This window comes from Eschrichtius robustus, chromosome 1, assembly GCF_028021215.1.
Source record: "Eschrichtius robustus isolate mEscRob2 chromosome 1, mEscRob2.pri, whole genome shotgun sequence".
Classification (NCBI taxonomy): domain Eukaryota; kingdom Metazoa; phylum Chordata; class Mammalia; order Artiodactyla; family Eschrichtiidae; genus Eschrichtius; species Eschrichtius robustus.
In genome coordinates this window covers 56,215,220-56,221,219 of record NC_090824.1, presented here as the reverse complement: position 1 = coordinate 56,221,219, position 6,000 = coordinate 56,215,220, and positions in this window count along the sequence as shown.

Genomic DNA, 6,000 nt, shown 5'->3' with positions numbered 1-6,000 from the left:
GAGGGAATGAGTGAAATAAGTGATGGAAATTAAAGGGACAGAGTTCTACTTTAGAAGAAGGAGCAGGAGTAGAAGGAGGAGAAAAAGCAGAGGAAGAAGGGAGAGGGGAAGGAGGAGGAGAAATTGCCATAGCAACACTTATGGAAAAGCATAACAAGCAAAACATTTCATATTCACTCGGTGGTAAGAGTAGATTTATTATCAAAACAGAGAACCCAGAAATAGATGCATGTTGGTAAGGATACTTATTGTAGTCTAAAATGACGTTATAAATCAGAATGTAAAGCTCTGCTATCCAAAGCAATACAAAAAGCAAAAACTTAAAAAAGTAAGACTCACTAGACTTACATATTGAAAATAGAAGAATTAGGTCACTCACCTCACATAATACACAAAATAAAATCCCACCTGAATTAAAAACCAAAATATGAAAAAAATTTTGATGTGTTTTCATTTTATTTAGGAAAATTGATCAGTTAAACAAGATATCAAAAAACTCAAAATATAAAAGAAAAGACTGAGTAATTGCAACAATATTAAAACAAATGTCACTATATGCATATTTAAAACAGAAGGCAGTGGGGAGAGGGAAAAACACACATTTAAAGGGAACAGATCTAGCTTGGGCCTGAACCTTATGGCTCCTGCTCCAGCAACTTGGGATCAGGCCCCACTCCCAATTGGGCAGTGACTGCCACTGAGCAGAGGAGAAGTCCCACCTCATGCCCAGCACCAACTCTAGCCACTGCTTCTCCACCTCACCACCTACCAAGGTGAGAGCTGGTAGCACACACTGGGGAAAGATGTGACTTACGTCCATGTCAACTCCAGCTCTCCCAAAAAAGGCACTGGGCACATGCAGTCTGTATACAGATGCTCCCACATAACATCACCCCTTTAAGAGTGCAATAGGTAACAGTTTCACCTAAATTCATAGAGGCAAAGAAAGGTAAGCAAAATGAAGAAGCGGAGGAACTACTCTCAATGGAAGGAGCAAGAGAAACCCTGAAAAAATAAATAATAAAACAAATAAATAATCTACAAGATAAAGAATTCAAAGGATTGGTAATAAAAACGTTAACTGATGTACTCATTGAACATTTTAACAATGAACTAGAAAATTTGTAAAAAAAGAAAATCAGAAATTAAAAATTCAATAGCTGAAAATTTTTTTTTAAAAATAGAAGAAATGAATAGTAGACTAAGTGATACACACAAACACACATTTGATCTGGGAGACAGAATAACAGAAATCACCCAATAAAAAGAGCAAGATGAAAAACAAATTTAAAAAATGAAAACAGTTTAAGGGATCTCTGAGAAAACATCAAGCATACCAACATTCACATTATAGGGGTCCCAGAAGGATAAGAGAGAAAGAAAGAGATCAAAAATGTATTGGAGGAAATTATGGCTGAAAACTTCCCAAAGCTGATGAAAGAAAGAGATAGCCAAGTATAGGAAACACAGAGGGTACCAAATAAGATGAACCCAAACAGATCCACACCAAGACATATCATAATTAAAGAGAAAGAGAAAATTCTAAATGCAGCAAGAGTAAAAACAAAGAGTTGTATACAAGGGAATCCTCATAAGGCTGTCAGCTGATTTCTCTGCAGAAACTTTGCAGGCCAGAAGGGAGTGGAATGATATATTCAAAGTGCTAAAAGGGTAAAAACGTCAACCTAGGAAAATCTTACATGGTAAGATTACCACGTAAAATAGAAGGAGAGACAAAGAACTCAGACCAAAAAAAAAAAAACCTTACTAAAAGAGTTTATCAATACTAAACCTACTCTAAAAGCAATGTTAAATGGTTTCTCTAAGAGGAAAAGAAGTGAGAATCTATAGGAAAAGAAAAATCCCAGTAGGAAAGGTAAATATATAGTAAGAACTGACAACCACTTAAATAAGCCAGTACAAAGATTGAAAGACAAAAAATTTCAAAAGCAACTATAACTACAATATGTTAAGGGATATGCACGAAGATATACAATATGACATCAAAAACACAAAATGTGGGGAAAGGGGCTATAAAAGGTAGATCACTTAAAATGCTTTTGAACCTAAATGACTACTAGTTTAAAATGAGTAGATATAGTTATAGGTCAACATATATAAACCCCATGGTAATCATAAATCAAAAGCCTACAGTAGATACAGAAAACTAAAAAGAAAGGAACACAAGCATACTAATAAGAAAAATAATCAAACCACAAGGGAAGAAACAAAAAGAAAGAAATGAACTGAGAAGAACTACAAAAACAACCAGAAAACGTGATAAAATGACAATAAGTGTACACCTATCAAAAACTACTGTAAATGTAAATGAAAAAAATGCTTGAATCAAAAGATATAGGGTGTCTGTAGTGAGGTGGATGGACATAGAGACTGTCATACAGAGTGAAGTAAGTCAGAAAGAGAAAAACAAATACTGTATGTTAACACATATACATGGAATCTAAAAAAAAAAAAAAAAAGGTCATGAAGAACCTAGGGCCAAGATGGGAATAAAGCTTCAGACCTACTAGAGAATGGACTTGAGGATATGGGGAGGGGGAAGGGTAAGCTGATACAAACTGAGTGGCATGGACATATATACACTACCAAACGTAAAATAGATAGCTAGTGGGAAGCAGCCGCATAGCACAGGGAGATCAGCTCGGTGCTTTGTGACCACCTAGAGGGGTGGGATAAGGAGGGTGGGAGGGAGGGAGATGCAAGAGGGAAGAGATATGGGGACATATGTATATGTATAACTGATTCACTTTGTTATAAAGCAGAAACTAACACACCATTGTAAAGCAATTATACTCCAATAAAGATGTTAAAAAAAAAAAAAGATATAAGGTGGCTGATTGGATCAAAAACCAAGATCTTTCTATATGCTGCCTACAAAAGCCTCACTTCAGCGCTAAAGACACACATGGTCTGAAAGTGAGGGAGGGTATGGAAAAATATATTTCGTGCAAATGGAAACAGCAAGAAAACAGGGGTAGCAATCTTCATATAAGCCAGTATAGACTTTAAAACAAAGTCTATAACAAAAAAAGACAAAGAAGGGCATTATATAATAATAAAGGGGATCAATACAAGAAGAGGACATATGCTCATTAACATATATGTACCCAGTACATGAGCACCTAAATATATAAAGCAAATACTAACAGACATAAAAGGAGAAATTGACAATAATACAATACTGGCAGGGGACTTTAACACCCTACTTACATCAATGGGAACATCATCCAGACAGAAAATCAGACAACAGTGGTCTTAAATGAGACAATAGACCTGTTGGACTTAACAGATATCTGAGGACATTACATCCAAAAAGAGCAGAATATACATTCATTTCAATTGCACATGTAATATCCTGCAGGATAGATCACATAACAGGCCGCAAAACAAGTCTCAAGGAATTTAAGAGGATAGAAATTATATCAAGCATTTTTCTTCCAACCACACTTGTATGAAACTAGAACTCAGAAATCAGTTACAGAAAGAAAAATAAGAAAAGAACAAACATGTGTAGACTAAACAACATGTTACTAAAAAAAAAAAAAAAAAAGGGAGGGGGTCAATGAAGAAATGAAGGAGGAAACCAGAAAATACCTCAAGACAGATGAAAATGGAAATCACAACTTTTCAAAATCTATGGGATGTAGCAAAAACAATTTTAAGAGGGTAATTTATAGCAATACACGCCTTCCTCAAGAAACAAGAAAAATCTCAACCCACCTAAAGAAATTAGAAAAGAAGAACAAACAAAGCCCCAAATCATCAGTTAGAAGGAAATAATAAAGATCAGAGAGGATTAAATATAATAGAGATTTTTTAAAAGCTAATAGAAAAGAGCAATGAAACCAAGAGCTGGTTTTTTAAAAAGATTTTAAAAAGTGATAAATCTTTAGCCAGGCTCACCAAGAAGAAAATGCACAGGTCACTAATAAACAAAATAAGAAATGAAAGAAGAGAAATAATGACTGATACCACAGAGATACAAAAATATCATAAGAGAATACTAGAATCAGTTATATGCCAACAAATTGGACAGCCTAGAAAAATGGGCAAGTTTCTGGAAAAATAAAACATGCCAAGACTGAATTAAGAAAAAACAATTTGAACAGGCCAGTCACTAGTAGTGAATTGAATTTGTAATAAATAAACTCCCTGTAAACCAAAGTCCATGACAAGTGGGCTTCACAGTGTAATTTTACCAAACAAATAAAGAAGAACAAATAACTCTCTTCTCAAACTATTCCAAACAATTGAAAAGGATGGAACACTCCTAAATACAGTCTGTGGGGCCATAATTACCCTGCCTGGCACCAAAACCAGACAAAGATACTACAAAAAAAGAATATTATAGTCCAATATCTTTGATGAATATAGATGCCAAAATCCTCAATAAAATATTAGCAAGCTGACTCCAACAACATATCAAAAGGATCAAACACCTTGATCAAGTTGGATTTATTCCTGGTATGCAAGGATGGTTTGAGATTTGCAAATCAGTGTGACAAACGACATTAACAAAAGAAAGGATAAAAGTCACATGATCATCTCAATAGATGCAGAAAAGCATCTGACAAAATAAAACAACTTTTATAACAATAGATCTCTTCAAAGTGGGTATAGAGGGTAAATGTCTCAGCATAACAAAGGCCATTTATGGTAAACCCACAACTGGCATCATACTCAACAATAAAAAGCTGAAAGCCTTTCCTCTAAATTCAAGAACAAGACAAGGATGCTCACTCTTGCCACTTCTACCTGACATGGTATTGAAAATCCTAGCCACAGCAATCAGACAAGAATAAGAAATGAATGGCATCCAAATTGGAAGGGAAGTAGAACTCACCATTTTCAGAAGACATAATACTATACATGAAAAACCTCAAGTCTCCACTGCAAAACTATTAAAACTAATAAATGAAAAATATAAAATATTGATGAAGGAAATTGAAGATGATACTAAGAAATATAAAGCTCTCCTGTGCTATTATATTGGCAGATTTGATATTGATAAAACGGCCATACTACACAAAGTAATTTACAAATTTAATGCAATCCTATAAAAATACCCATGACATTTTTCACAAAATGAGAACAAATAATCCTATAGTTTTTGTGGTAACACAAAAGACCTCGAATTTCCAAAGCAATCTTCAGAAAAAAGAACACCACTGGAGGTACCACCCTCCCAGACATCAGACTATATTACAAAGCTACAGCATGATACTGGCAGAAAAAGAGCAACATAGAGCAGTGGAACAGAATAGAGAGCCCAGAAATAAACTCACACACCTGTGGCCAATTAATCTGCAACAAAGGAAGCAAGAATATACAATGGAGAAAGGACAGTCTTCCATAAGTGGTACTGGGAAAACTGGACAACCACATGTAAAACAATGAGATTAGAACATTTCCTCACACCATATACAAAAATAAACTCATAATTGGTTAAAGAACTAAATTTAATGCCTGAAATATAGAACACCTAGAAGAGAATATAGACAAAACAGCCTTTGACATAAATCCTAGCAATATATTTTTGGATCTGTCCTCCAAGGCAAAATAAATAAAAGAAAAAAGAAGAAAATGGGACCTAATTAAAGTTAGAAGTTTTTGCACAGTGAAGGAAATTATCAACAAAATGAAAAGGCAATCTATAGAATGGGAGAAAATATTTACAAATGATATGACCAACAAGGAGATAATATCTAAATTATATAAACAATTCATAGAACTCAACAACTCAACATCCAAAAAAAAAAAAACCTGATTTAGAAATGGCCAGAAGACCTGAGTAGACATTTTTCCAAAGTGGACAAACAGAAGGCCAACAGGCACAGGAAAAGATGCTCAAAATCACTCATCATCAGGGAAATGCAAATCAAAACCACCATGAGATATCACCTCACATCTGTCAGAATGGCTATCTATCATCAAAAACAACAAAAATAACAAATGTTGGTGAGGATGTGAATAAAAGAG